This window comes from Nyctereutes procyonoides, unplaced genomic scaffold (assembly GCF_905146905.1).
Source record: "Nyctereutes procyonoides isolate TBG_1078 unplaced genomic scaffold, NYPRO_anot_genome, whole genome shotgun sequence".
Classification (NCBI taxonomy): domain Eukaryota; kingdom Metazoa; phylum Chordata; class Mammalia; order Carnivora; family Canidae; genus Nyctereutes; species Nyctereutes procyonoides.
In genome coordinates this window covers 2,345,607-2,361,797 of record NW_026575153.1, presented here as the reverse complement: position 1 = coordinate 2,361,797, position 16,191 = coordinate 2,345,607, and the positions used below count along the sequence as shown (strand labels likewise).

At 37.4% G+C, this 16,191-nt stretch overlaps 1 protein-coding gene across 1 annotated transcript in view; it reads right to left on the bottom strand.

The window, feature by feature from the left end:
- The window catches only part of UNC5C (unc-5 netrin receptor C), a 350,439-nt gene that overhangs the window by 103,302 nt on the left and 230,946 nt on the right, over positions 1–16,191 (bottom strand). The gene's annotated exons all lie outside the window — the stretch shown is intronic.

The following is a 16,191-nucleotide window of genomic DNA, read 5'->3' as shown; positions in this document are numbered from 1 at the left end:
TTTCAGTATGTCTCCACATTACTCTGCAAGGGGAGGGTGGGTAACATTTTAAGAATATCCTTTATCATTTGCAGAGATGTGATAGAAGGCAGGCCGGATGCCTTGCAGGCAGAGAGAACACAAGGGTGACGAATGAATAAGCATGAAAAACGGACACTTGTCAGCTAGGAATTAGATGTAAAACAGAACGGTTCAGAATAATGTGGGGATTCCTGTCAGGAAAAGAGATGGATTTCTGCCCTTGGAAGACCTTTAGGATTCTACATTTCTGTTTTCTTTCCATTAGTTCTAAGGCTGATACTAAAATAAGTATAAAGTCCTTTCATTATAACCTAGATTACTTTTGCAAAGTCAACTTGGCCTACCTCTGATTTAGTCGTTGATTCCAGCAATTAAAAGAAAACCAGCTTTGTCATATGCATGCATTCTGAGAGATGTTTATTTAAGAACATGAATATTGGCTTACTAAATCCATACAGCAGAATCCAATTAGCAGATGTAGAATCAGACTTGAAACTATATGGATTTCTATTTACCAGTTACACAGTAATCAAAGAAAGCCTTTCAGAACACCTACATGCATGGGCACACAGGAAGTCTCACTTTTTATTGTAGAATTTTGATGCTTTCAATGAATTTTTCCCACATTAATACTACTGCAAATTATTTATGATGTGGAATATACTATTTATGGCCTTCTACAAACATGAACTTCACTTTTTGACAGGGTGGTAAACAGAAGAGAAGGCTGCCTGGGAGTCTGAAGACTATTCCCTTCACTTTCTTCATTTGTGAAATGAAAATAAATGTCTAGATGCTTTCAAGGGTCTCTTTTGCTACACAGAAGGGCCAATGACTGATAGACGAACATTTTAAATATGTGTTTGAGGGGAAAAAAAAAGGTTTTCCTGTGTTGAATATATTATTTCTTAGTTGTGATGGATCTTTAAGGAGCTATACCAATTGGATCAGTGCCTAAGAGAAATAATAGAAGAATTCATTTTTAAATAGCAGAGGAGTTGATGAATCTTGGGGAGAATAAACAGCTTATAATTTTCCCTGCAGGACAACTTTTATGGAATGTTTGGACACTTGGATATATAGGCAGAGGTAAAAGTTAGAAAACAGGGATAACGAAGGGTTCCAGAAGCTTTGGCATTAAAAATATCAGAAAATTCATTATAGAAATCCTAGGAAGAATCACAAAAACAGACTAAAATTAAAACTTGGCTGATTGTAAATGCATTGAGATTAACTTTGACGAACTAATTTTCTGTCTCCATGGAGAGATGGGGAGAGAAATGTCTACCCAAAGCAGTGTGTAAGAAAGCCCCATCATGTCAATGTGGATATTTATAAAAGGGGCAGAAAATCATGTCTCCATCCCTTGAGCAGCTCTGATATTATTTGAAAAGAATGAATGTGGCCTATGGCGGGAATGTTGGGGCTGCACAGGCCACAGTTTGGTGTATAATGCATCATACTCCCGTCCAAGCACCTGTAAGCCCTACTCATGATTATGGACCCCCCCCCCACTAAAAATACCAGCCAAAGATCTCCCTATTGTGCCTGAGCAGGCAGGTTGCTGATATTATTTTCTTTGAAAAAGATAATGAGTATGTTCTTACTCTAAGTTTTAAAAATGATTTATATTTATTAAAATGTTTATTTCATCTACAATGCTACTTCATTTTACCAAAAGATTTATTAGAACACAATATTTTTTAAAAGATGAAATCTTGGCACCATGATAGACTGACTCTATGAAGTTAAGAATTCTCCAGTGGTTATACTTCAATAGGCTATTCTTATAGGAATGAAAATCCTCCACAGAATAATAAGATAAATGACACATTATATTATTAATGGTGGTTGTTTTTTTTGTTTTTAGACCTCATAGGGTTTGGTGAATATTAAAAGAGATCTTGGATCTGAAAAGGTTTTGAAAGATTATAAAGCATAAAACATGTAATAAATTATTATAATGATTTCTGTTATTAATACTAAGAGAGCTCTGGAATGAAAGATGATTGCTCGTATGAGTAAATTTTCAGCCTGTTATTCTCTTACATACTTTGGCCATATGGTATATCATCTACAGTATCTAATATTCCTTCTTGTTCTTTTGGAATTTAAGGCTTTATTGCTATATTTTTCAAACTGTGTGTCATGACCCCTTAAAGGGTTATAAAATCAATTTAGTGGATTAAAAAGCAACACTAAAAAATATGAAATGGAATGAACAGAAAATGCCAAGAGGTATCATACATAGTATTGTGTGTGCATATATATGTGTGTGTTATATTTACACAGACATATAAATATACATACATACATAAATAATATTTATACATACACAAACACACATATCTGTGTTCATTGCTATGAGTAAGAAGTGAACTATGATAAAAGTATATATTTTTATGGTAGTTCACTGTGAAAATCGGAAAGTTCTGAGAGGCAAGGTACACACTGTAGCTAAGAGCAGGGTCTTTGCATAGAGAAAATTGGGTTCAGGTCTGACTCTACTATTTGACTGGCTGTGTGACCTTGGGCACACTGTTTAACTTCTTGCCTTCGTATCTTCAGCTGAAAAATGGGCATAATAATAGTAACTATTTTATAAGGTTATATCAGAAGAGTACTTTTAAACCCTAACACCGTGCATGGAATATGTGCCCTAAACATAGTACTCCCCCACCTCACCTTTCCTCACTTCATTAGTAAATTTATCATACTATACAGATACTAGGTATCATCATTACTAGTCAAAATAAACATAATCAAATGAAACAAAACAATTATGAATGTGGGAGGGCTAATTATTTAAGAGGGTGCTTCACAAAGAAAAATCTAGGGACTATCATGCTGTGCTTGATAAAAATGCAGGTTTCATATTCAGGTTGGGCCCTGGGAATCTACACTTTTAAAAGGTCTCACACGTATGTTTTATGCACAGTGCTTAAATCTGAGAACCACCTAATGACTGACTGCTTGATTATTTATGGAACACCCATGGTATACATGGCACTGGGCTAGACACCACAGACAGTAGGAGGGAGTCTTTGGGAGGCCGTGGGAATCAAGCAAATCTGCTTGTGAGCTGGTTTTTACCACCTAGTTTTTAATGGTTCCTACACTGGTATTTCCAGAGTCTCAGTAGTGGAATGTTTTTGTACAGCCTGACAGATGACAGGGTCTAGCACAGTGACTGAAATTTCACATGTATCCAGGAACCATGCAGGAAACATAAATGATAGAAAATTATGCACAATAATTTTTTCCCTTGAAACATGATACCCACCTGAGCTACCTTTCATTTCTAAATTTTAATTGAGACAAGGATACAAAAGCAATTCACTTTTTTTACTCTTACTACTCAGCAATATGCTGTATGTTGTCAAATAGGAATGCAGACTCCATGGCCTGCAGATCCCACATTTGATTGCTTAACAGAAGCTGGTAATGTGAACTGTTACGTGATTTTATTTTATTTTTTCTAATCATGTAGGTTGTTAGTTGCTTAAAACTTTATCAAGATTTCTTGTGTGGGCCGACATTTTGAGGGCCAAAGCAAGAAGCCTGTGGATTGCCATTTTGAGATGTTGGTCTAGCAAAATCAGTGCTAAGTGTGTCAAAGTTATCTTAACATTTCTTGTGGCCTCTCTCTCACCTCAGAGACAGCCCTTCAAATTTCTCTCCATAGCTCTTCTCTCTTCTGACTCTGAGAAGCTTAACCAAGAAAGACATCTTGGTGGGCAAAACAGTTTCTGTTAGTAGGATTGCATATACAACATTTCCTGAATTCATATTTTATAATTATTAATTTATGTTCCTTTGCCTACTTTCAGAAAGAATGTTGGGCAATAAATGTTAGGATTTCAGAATATTAAGTAAGTGGAAATGATGCCATTTTAAATAAATGGAAACTATTAGCACATGAGTCAGGAGAACCAAAAGTTTTCTTGATGGCTGGAAAGATACTTTGTCATTATTTCTGTAATTTTGGATGATTCCATAGGATAAATATGTACCCACATTCTTTCCTGAATCAATGTCTTTATTGCTATGGTTGCCATGTAAACAAAACCCTGAAGTTCTTTCAGGTAAGAAGGAACCTGTCTAGAGTGGTTATGGTTTCTTCTTAGCTCTTGTTCTTTAAAATGGGAGTAGCAAATATTCAGCACCACCGCCCTTCCCTTACAGTGTATGTGTCCCAAACTAGTAAGTCATTAAATTCTTTTCTATGGAGTTTGAATTAAAGTTTACTTGGCCTCCCCAGCACAGAACTCTGGGAGACTATAACTAAACAGAAGGTAGCATTCAAGATATGATGCATTTGCCTAGAGTTCATGGCACATAACTTTCTGATAGGGGGTGTGTTTGCATAGTTACGACCATCTTTCTATAGGATATTATATCACTGCTAAGCTTCACTTTAAAAAGTGAAGATAAAGTAATTTTTAAAAGATAAAGTAATTTTACTTTATCACTTTAAAAAGATAAAGTAATTAATCCCAGACAATTGAATGCTATTTTTTTTATTATTTTAAAAATTCTGTAGGGTCAAATACATCTCAGTGCTTGGTTATTAGTATGTAAGAGATCTTTAATAAATGCTAAATTAGAATCAATTTCCAAAATAATCTGGCAAGTCCCTTTACTGACAGTCTGGGAACAATTTCTCTTATGGTAACAGGGACATCCATAGCTTTCAAAAATATTGCTTATAAAACTCTTTGAAATTGCACAGGTCAGCCCCCTTCCTTTTTTTTTTTTTTTTAAATTTTTTTTTAATTTTTATTTATTTATGATAGTCACACAGAGAGAGAAAGAGAGGCAGAGACACAGGCAGAGGGAGAAGCAGGCTCCATGCACCGGGAGCCCGACGTGGGATTCGATCCCGGGTCTCCAGGATCTTGCCCTGGGCCAAAGGCAGGCGCTAAACCGCTGCACCACCCAGGGTTCCCCCTTCCTTTTTTTTTTAATAATAATTTATTTTTTATTGGTGTTCAATTTGCCAACATACAGAATAACAACACCCAGTGCTCATCCCATCAAGTGCCCCCTCAGTGCCCGTCACCCATTCACCCCCACCCCCCCCGCCCTCCTCCCTTTCCACCACCCCTAGTTCGTTTCCCAGAGTTAGGAGTCTTCATGTTCTGTCTCCCTTTCTGATATTTCCTACCCATTTCTTCTCCCTTCCCTTCTATTCCCTTTCACTATTTATATTCCCCAAATGAATCAGATCAGACATTATAATGTTTGTCCTTCTCCGATTGACTTATTTCACTCAGCATAATACCCTCCAGTTCCATCCACATCGAAGCAAATGGTGGGCACTTGTCATTTCTAATGTCAGCCCCCTTCCTTTACAGATAATGCATCTAATCTAAAACCCTGGAGGGTTAACTTACTTGTTCAAGTTCACTAGCTATTTATAAACAGACTCCATTACATGGGTCTGTTGAAGGAGGAGTCCTACGTAGTGGTTGTATTTGTTTCTAGAAATTAACACAAAGTTACTGAAATTACTACCAGAAATTTATTTTCCCATGGTCTGGAGGCCAGCAATTTTACTGGGTCATAATCAAGGGATCAGTAAGGCTTACTTCCTCCAAAAATTCTCTGGGAGAATCCATAGCTTGCCTCTTCCAGATTTTAGTGGCTGCCAGTGTTCCTTGGCTTGTAGCTACATCTCTTCAATCTCTACTTCTCCAGCCCCATGGCCTCCTCCTTTTCTATTTGTGTCAAATCTCCCTCTTTCTCTTATATGGACATTTGTGATGGTCACCTGGATAATCTCAAATCATTAAGCACATCCACAAAAGGTCCTTTTCCCCTGTAAGATAAGATGTATAGGTTCCAAGGATTAGGACCCTGATGCCTTTGGGACCATCATGCAGTCTACCACAGTGGTTATGAGTGTGAAGCCTGGATCTACCCACTTGATTTTAAACCTCGTCCTGTACTTATAGAGGGTTTTATGTGTTTGTTTCCTCATCCCTAAAGTGATAATAATTACAGTAATTATTGCATAGGGTTATTGTAAAGATCAAATAAAGGAATACACATAAAAACCCTTAAGAGGACAATGCTGCTACCTTAAAAGCCATCTGTAAATATCTTCATTCAGATACCCAATTCATTGAGCCCCTAATCAGTGTAGCTGTGAAATGCTAACAGAGTTCCTGGTTATACTAATATTTAATTAAATAAATATGTTACTTCACTTATTTACTTATTTCTACTGAGAGGCCACACTCCAAGTATCAGAATTAAGCTTCCTGCCTCCCAAATTGAGCTGGTCTTGATCTAGGGAATTTCTGTACCTCGAAGACATTCATGTTGCACTTAACTGCCATGCTTTCTGACCATCCTCTGTACTTTCTGACTTGGGCCTGTCTGCATTGAGCAAATACAGCTGCTTTCCTGTGATTCACATTTTCATACTTCCAAATCTTCAATTAATTCTTTCACAGGTTCAATGAACAGAGAGGTGCTGAACATTTTTTAATGCTTTTTAAAGATTTGTTTTAATGTATTTTCAAAGTACTCTCCTGGTGCATAAAATAATTCTATGACTACATATGGTCATAATACTTGTGTTTTTAGAAGGAAAAGAAGTATCTTTCTTCCAATAATGACAAAAGGTGCTAATTATGTTGTCATAATAGAGTACATTTATGCTTAAATCACAAACTCTGGCTGTTAATGGGAAATAACTGCTGTGAACTGACCAGTACAGCAAATTTTGAGAGGACTAGATTAGTCTTCTGAGCTTTGGGTACTTATTAAAAGTAAAAAATACCTACTTCAAGGCTATGGAACCTTAAAAAGTTTGCCATGGTTTTCTTTTTTCAGGAATAGATTATCTTACCTTGGCTGGAACTTTTTAAAAAATCATGGTCTTTTTTTTTTTTTTTTTTTTAATATTCAGCAACTCTTACAGTGATTGTTAAATGTAAAGGACACAATGTATACACAATGTTGGATGGGGTTCTCTTTTTAACCTACCTTTTCTTCTCAAATATTGTAAAAGACAAAATAAAACAAACAAAACCCAACCAACCAAACAGCAAAATAAACTACATGAAGTTTCCCCTATAATTAGGTTGAAAAATCAAGAATTGTCACAAGTTTGTTTAACACTCAGATTTACCATTTCCTAAAGAAGTGACTCAGCCAATTTGCCTAAGTTCCCTGTTCCTAAAAAGCTCCCTGCTTCTGTTTCAATTTGCAAAATAAGGATAATATCAGAACCTACCTCATAGGATTGTTGGGGGCTTATATTGGAGTTTTATTTTGTAACCTCTTTCTACATTTTATTTTATTTTTTATTTTTTAAAGATTTTATTTATTTATTCATGAGAGACACACACAGAGAGAGGCAGAGACACACACACAGAGAGGCAGAGACACAGGCAGAGGGAGAAGCAGGTTCCATGCAGGGAGCCCGATGTGGGACTCGATCCCAGGACTCCAGGACCACGCCCTGGGCTGAAGGCAGGCACTAAACCACTGCGCCATCCAGGGATCCCCTCTTTCTACATTTTAAAAAAAGTAATGTTTTTGAGCACTCTTGGAATTTACAATGAACATTTCCATAATACCATAGTTCACATACGGGGATAGACATTGGAATGATCTTTAAAGAAATTAGCAGAAGGGTTAACTTGGCAATGTTTTCAGTTTGACCCAGGGTTGGCTATCCCTTATTGCACTGAGGTCATTTAAACAGAAAAATCTTGAGTGAACAAAGTCCCCGCAGAAGAAAAACACATTTAAGCCATTCCTTCTTTATTTCTTGGCTTTGGGGCATTTATAGGACAAACATATTTGTATTCAGTTTTGCTAAACGGTTTTTTTTAAAAAACAAATATTTTAGAGCTAGAACTCCAAATGACATCCATTACAGAGAAGAGGAAGAAAAAAAAAAAAACCTGTACAAACCACTCTTTTATATTCATACTGCATCTTTAGTTTTAGAAAAAAATGATTATATGCCATCACAATATTTTTAAGGTATGTATTAGGGATAAATAATAAGAAACATGCCAACTTTATGGATGAGGAACCTGACATATCAAAAAGTTAAGGCTCTTTTCTGACTACAAAGGAATGAATGCAATGATTGCAGACAAGGTGGTTTGTTTTTTGTTTTTTCAAATAAGCAGTTTAGCCATAAACTTCCCTTTTCATACAGCATAAAACATTACTTTAATGACACATTTTAGTTTAGTGGGTACCCAGCCCTGCCTATAACACATAGTTAGCTGATTTTTCCCAAAATATAACTTATGAGACAGTGTTCTATCAATTGGTTGTCTACCTCTCAGAATAAACATGAGCTATAAATGTCGATGGATTTGTGGAAACTCTACGAATCTTAGGAACTTCTGTCCAAATGCAATAGAAAATATGTTTGGAAAAATATGGATTGATGCAATCAGGTATGTGTTACTGCTTTTAATCTTGAAATAGGAACCACGTGATGAACTATTTAATATAACAATTGAGATTTATATGAAACAAGAAGAAATTTATTGCTAAAGGTTTCTGTATTATTATCTAAAAAAACCTCTAAATTGTGCAGTTAATCTTATCTGCTCTCTGTAACTTATAATTGGCTTACTAGGGGCTTAAATGGTTGCACAAGGAATTGAACCACAGCTCAGAAATGCATGTTAGTGAACAGGCCATTTATTCTGGTGTGCTGGTAAACCTGCAGAATTCTACCAAGATATTTGGTATAAGGCTGCCAGATTCTGTCATAGTATAACCTCAATCTTTCAGAATGCCTGGTTAAAGAAATGTATTATTTGGCCAAATCATTATAATTGAGTATAATTTAATCTTGTTTTCTGCCAAGTAGACAGGTGGGGATTGGAAAAGAAAAATAAAAGGCCATGGGCAATGACTTCTAAATACAATAATTCACAAGATTACGTATATTTAGTGGAAGATATTACTGCCTCACAACAGAAATACTCATTAATTAATTCCTTTAAGAGACTCACTGAGTTCCTAAACTGTGTCAGGCATTACTGTAGACATTTTGGGTTCATCAGTGAATGAATCAAAGAAAAATCTTTGCCCACATGGAACCCACTTTCCAAGTGGGGGAGATAGACCTCTATCCATGAACAAAATAAATACACAAATCTACGATAGGTGAGAAGCTGATAAGTGCTATGAAGAAAATAAAGAAGTACAAAAATGTAATGGAGGTGTGAAGTGGAGGAGCATGGAGGGCAATCATTTCATTCTACCTGATGTCCTTGAATTACCTGGGTGACAAAACATTTTTACTAAAAGAACATATCATTAGCATTGAATAGCATCATCACTTTGTCCTATTAAATACTTTCAGTTTAATTCAATTTCATCCCATTTATTTATGTCTTCAGTTACTTAGCACCAACCATGTGCAAAGCACCACTCTTAGGCACTGGGGGCCTCCCCACAATAAAGAAAATCAAGCGCCTGACCTTGTAAAGCTTATGTGCTGGTGGTAGAGATAGTCAACATAAAAAGAAACAAATAATGATGAAGAGAAATGCTCTCAAGAAAAACTAAAGCAGGTTTGGGGTGAAGACAGTGACACAGTGGGGGTCAGTGGGCTTTCGGTAAATCGATGAGGGTTGACCCCTCTGAAGAGGTGACAGACATCTCAGCAGAAATCCGAATGAAAAAAAAAAAAGTGAGTCACATGTAAGAGCTGGGGAAGAATATTCTGGATGGGAAGGAACAGGTGTTGCAAATAGCCTGTATTTCAAATAAGTGTACTGTATTCTGGAAACAAGGAAACTTGTGTGGTGGGAGCAGACCAAGCAAGGAGACAGGCAGGAACCCGAGGCCTTCTGTTACTTCTGCACCAAATCACAGTGAGCTGATAACATTATGCCTGTGGAAAATAAGATAATGTTGAGAACTACCACCTGACGTAAAAATCATTGTCATCACTCCTCCTGTCTGTACTCAGAGTGTTGTTAAAAGCATGGTCCCTCTTGCTGGTCATACCAGCTTCTCCATATACCAACTGTGAACTCAGGCAAGATTTTTCATCTCCCTTTGTTCTCAGTTTTCCCATCTGTAAAATAGTGATTATTACAGTGGTCATATAGAATTGTTGCGAGGATTGAATGAGCTGATCCATGTAAGTGTTGGTCAAAGGGTATAAATTTCCAATTACTAAATGAATAAGTTCTGGGGATATTTTTCTGCAGCATGGTGACTACAATTAATTAAACTGTATTATGTGCTTGCAATTTGCTAACAGAGTAGATGTTAAGTGTTTTCACTTAAAGAAAACAAAGGTAGGCAGCCCCGGTGGCGCAGTGGTTTAGCGCCGCCTGCAGCCCAGGGCCTGATCCTGGAGACCCTGGAGACCCTGGATCGAGTCCCACATCTGGCTCTCTGCATGGAGCCTGCTTCTCCCTCTGCCTGTGTCTCTGCCTCTCTCTCTCTCTCTCTCTCTCTCTCTCTCTCTGCATATCTATAAATAAAAAATCTTAAAAAAAAAAGAAAAGAAAACAAAGGTAACTATGTGAGGTGAGAAATAAAATGACTGAAACAGTGCCACCATTCTAATCATTATTCTAGAGCCAATCTGTCCAGGACTAGCCACATGGGGCTATCGAACAACTGATATGTGGCTAGTCTTCACAGAGAAGTATTATACATATAAACATAGCAGATCTCAAAGATAATCATGAAGAAAAAGAATATAAAGTATTTCTTTTTTTAAAAGATTTTATTTATTTATTCATGAGAGACACACAGAGAGAGGCAGGGACATAGGCAGAGGGAGAAGCAGGCTCCCCATGGGAAACCCAATGTGGGACTCGATCCCAGGACCCTGGGACCATCCCTCAAGCCGAAGGCAGAGGCTCAACCACTGAGCCATCCAGGTACCCCAAGAATATAAAATATTTCATTAACACTTGTTTATATTTGTTACTGGGATGATAGTTGAGATATAATGGACTAAAAAATATGTTACCGAGATCAATTTTGCCTATTTCTTTTTACTTTTATAAGGTTGGCTACTAGAAAAGTTTAAATGACACATGTGTCTAGTATTATATGTCTTTGCACATTGCTCTTCTGGATAGTATGCTAGGCACTACAGATTCACAAATATGAACAAGGTTTGGTCCAAAACCACACGTGGTCACAAGGTGGCTATGATCCCAGGGAAAAGAACAAGTGAGCAATGAGAGACGAGCATAGAGGGCCACCTTGATCCTTCTTCATTCTTCCCAGGAACTATCATATTCCAATCGGTAGCCAGTGGCCTTTGTGATTTATGGGTTTGCACATAGAATAAAGAAAAAATCCTTTGGAACTATCCTGCTATTCCCAGGAAGATGGATTCTCTATGCACATAAATCCACTATGACTCTTGAATTGTCAGAGAAGGGTGACCATATGGAGTGCTCTTCCATCCTCAGGCATGGGGGAATATTACAATCTAATTGTATGTGAATTTGGCAGAGAATTTCATCCTCTAGAGTCAAGAGCAAAGCCGGGGACATGAAGTTGTAAAAAAGAAGAGACTTTTAAGTTTTTAATGTTAACTCAGTATAGATCAGTTTCAAAATGCACAAATAGCATTTAAATCCTATCTGTTGTTATGAACACCTATGATCATTCACTGAGTATCTGTTTTGTGTCTGGCCCTATGTCATATGCTTTACAAGTCTATCCGATTTAATCTTAAAATAGCCCTATCACTTGCATTTCATGGTTGATGAAACTAGGGCTCAGAGGGTCATATTAGTAAGTCATGACAGAGATTTGAACATAAGTCAGCCTGGCTCTAAAACTTATGCTCCTATCATTCCACTGTGCTACTGACATGGCATCCCTCCCCACGAATAACAACAGCCACATCACCAACAATCACATCAAAACAGCAGCCTTAATAAAAACTAAGACATTTCCCCAAGAATGACAGTGTGTGCAAATATTTTGCCTGAATTATATCCTATCTTAACACTAGGAATTTCCCCATTGACTTTATAACGAGGATACCAGAAGAAACAACCCAATGAAACTGCTAGCCATATTACCATAAAGGCTCTACTTTGGAAAGTCGTCATAGTGTCTACCTGAGGTCTCTCTCAGGAGAAACTCCCCTTTCTGCAATGGAAGCCACAGCACCCATGCAGGACACTCACACTGCCTTCTAGGAAATGTGTATGACTCTAGAGCAGCCATGTCATGTTCTCAGTCCATACCTAGCTAAATTCTTTTTTTTTTTTTTTACGATTTTATTTATTTATTCATGAGAGACACAGAAAGAAAGGTAGAGACATAAGCAGAGGGAGAAGCAGGCTTTCTGTGGGGAGCCTGATGTGGGACTTGATTCCAGGACCCCAGGATCACAACCTGAACCAAAGGCAGACGCTCAGCCACTGAACCACCCCGGTGCTCTGCCTGGCTAAATTCTAACCTCCATATTTCCTTTTTTTCCCTTCTGCCTAAATAAGTATGTGTCACATACTTATTTTTATTTTTCCTATAGTCTGAATAAATGAAATATTATAAGCAAATAAATAGCCAATATTCATTCCTGTCTTATAAACTTCTGAAAATAGAGCTTTTTAGTGAAAGAACAATGAAATGAGCCTCTCCATCATATATGTGAGTCTTAAGTCTAATTAGGTGAGAGGTAATCGCATTTATTTAAACTTAACATCATAGTTATCTTTGCCTGAGAAAAATTCAAATTTTAATTGCAGTTTATGTGATGGCCATATGTCAAATATTACTGAACAAAGCCCCACTTGCTCACTTGAAACAGGGCAAACTAGAAAATCTGAAAGCTTCATGCAATATTAGCAAAAACTCACTTGGTAGAAATCAGCTTTAACAAAGAGAACTGAAATTTAACCCTTTTTTTAAAGTGTGATATAAATCTATATGACTACATCTTTTCATGTTGGATGGCCTTTGGCCACACACATATGAGTTCACTAAAGAATGGAAGTATAGGCAAAATGTTCTTCAGTCTTTTTGCATGAAGATGGAAAGGTGCTATGGGCAAACGAATATCTTAACAAGAAAACAGATTCTTTTAGTATTTGAAAATGTCAAATTATGTTTAGCAAAGTTTATGAAACTCATTGCAAAGAAAGGGTTCTCATATGTATTAATTTTTATGTGGAGAACAGGGACATATATAGAGTGTGTGTGTATATACATATATATATACACACATACACATACCATACCATATATAGGCTATTATTTATATATATTTGTGCTTATATATGAAATTGGCACAATAAGAGATTCATCATTTGGAACTAAGCAGTCCTTAAACCTTAGCTTTTAGGCAAGCCAATTTAGTATGGAATATAAATTGGCAATTTAAAATATTCATTATAATTGATATTAATGAATGCAGAGCAATGAAAGATATAGTCTTACATCATTGTACCTCTTTTGATTATAATTAGAAGCTAACGTTGAATTCATTTAACTATCTGACCAAAACAATTAGTTTCTTGTTTCTTTGACAAATGTTTGAAAATATCTTTTAGCTTCATAATTAATAAAATAAAATCTTCAAGATTTGTGGTAGATGATTATGTGAATGTCGAGATATGTCCCTGAGATCTCTTTTCAGGACTGATCCCACGTGTTGGGAGTGTTGCCTATGAGAGAGCTCTGTGCCTCTCTCCCGGAACTGCCATTAGTTGAGGAGAACTCACTTGACCCAGGTCACATAAAATGGTAGGGGTTTAAAGCAAGGGCCGACATCCACTGACTAGCCTATGTGGAGGAACAAAGGCCCACTCATGCCCTATATCTCCAGGTGGGACAATTTTGAAGGGCCATTCAAGCTCCAGAGCTCCCTTGGGGCCATTCTTTGTTGGACCTACCCTGCAGCTCAATTTTTCCTCTGGCCCAATCCTATGGCCTGCATTCTTCAAGGGGTATTATTCCTAAGGGTGCTCTTCAATACGTTGCCTGCATGCATGTCCCCCATCTCAGAGTCTATTCCATGGAGAATCCACAGAAGACAAAGAGAAAATCTCCTTAGATATGCTCTGAGAGGAAAGATAATATATAGCATTTTAATAAACTTCACCAGGAATTTTTTATAACAGTTTTACTTCAACAAAATTTATTAAATATCTATGATGTTCTCGGCATTGTGTGAAGCACAAAAGATATAAAGTTAAGCAAAATTGAATTAAGCAATATTGATTTCAAAGAACTTGCTGGCATGAAACATAGACGTTAGAACAAGTGAATATAATTCAATTGAGACAAGCCCTATTTTAAGAGAATGGACACACTGCTCTGGAAGGGTTGAGAAAGGAATGCCTATCTTTCTGGATACCCATTAGACAGGAATGACTTCACTAAGGACGTTTGAAACAAATTCTTCAAAAAGCTCAAGACTCTTGAAATCACTTTCTTCTCTTACTTTCACATCTCACATCCAATCTTTCAACAAAAGCTATCATCTTCACCTTGAAATGTGCAATAGTCCCCCCTTATCTGCTGGTTTGCTTTCAGCAGTCTCAGTGAGCGCCAGTCAACTAAGATCCAGAAACAGATGATCCTCCTGACCTACCATCAGAAGGCCAAGAGTGACTAATGCTACATCACAACCCCTGTGTCATTCACCTCATCATTTTATCACATCATCACGAGAAGAATTGTGAGTATAGCACGATTAAGATATTTTGAGAGAAAAACCACATGCACTAACTTTTATTACAGTATATTGTTTCAATTGTTGTATTTTAATCATTCTTGTTGTTAATCTCTTACTGTGCCTAATTTATAAATTACACATTATCATAGGTTTGTATAGAAATGACATAGTGTATATATAGGGGTTGGTACTGTCTGCGGTTTCAGGCATCCACTGGGGGGCTTGGCATGTATCTCCCACAGACAAGGGGAACTGATGGATGTAGGAGCCACACACACTGCACCAGCTTTGCTGCTTCTAATCTATGAAGTCTAACATCTCTCACAGATATAGCCTCCTAACTGGGCTTTGTGCTTCTACTCTTGATCTATTTTCAACACAATTTGTGATTCTGCTAACACGGAAGTCAGATCATGAACTGCTCTGCTGAAAACATTCCAAAGTTCTCTTCTAAGAACCAAAGCTGTTACATCTACAGTGTCCTGGGCCATCCACAGAGGAGGGCTAGCACACTCCTGCCCCAGGGTATTAGTATTTGTGGCATTTGTTCCCTCTGCCTGATTCCCTTGCCCCTCCTTCAAGTTTCTTCAGTTGTCAACATCCTCCAAGGAATTCCCTGACCACCCTCCCTCAGCACAACATACCGTCTTTTCCTGCTTTCCTTTTCTTCATAGTGCTTACCATCTGCTGTGTTCATGAATATTATTTATTTTATTTAGAGTTTGCCCTTGCTCACCTGCACATAAACTCCACGAGGGCAGGGATCATTACATGTTTTGTTTTTGGCTCCCTACCCAATACCTACAACAGTCCCATAGAGTAAATGCTTACTAAATATTGTTAAATAAATGAATGTCTACAAATAATGACGAGACGTCATAAAAGGGTGAAACCCTCAAGTGTGAACAATAGCCAGAAAGCATAGAAATCAAAGTATTTCTAATCTAGCGTGATGGAAAGGGAAACATTTTTTTTGTGGTTGGAGCTGGAAACGTAGGTTGAATATATAAACCATGAAATATTGTTGTCATGGGCTGAACTGTTCACATGTTGAAGTCCCAACCCTCAGGACCTCAGAATGTGACTTTATTTGGAGATAGGGCCTTTTAAGAGGTGAGGAAGTTAAAATGAGGCCATTAGGGTGGCTTTAATTCAATGTGACTGGTGCCTTTACAAAAAGAGAAATTTAGTCCTGGCCAGTTACAGAGGGAAGGCTGTATAAAGACAGGAGAAATCAACCATCTACAGGCCCAGGAGAGAGGCTTTCAGAGGAGCCAGTACTGCTGGTACCTTGACCTCAGACTTGTAGTCTTCAGAACTGTAAACAAAGAGATTTCTACTGGTTAAGCCGCCCAGTCCATGGTACTTTGTAGGCCAGCCCTAGAAAACTTGTATGATGGCATATGGCACCATAGGGAATTTTTACTTTTTCTCACAAACCACTGTAACGTTTTAGCAAGGAGGGAGGGAATCTGTGCAGGGATCTGAGTTTCAGAAAGACTGTGTTTGTG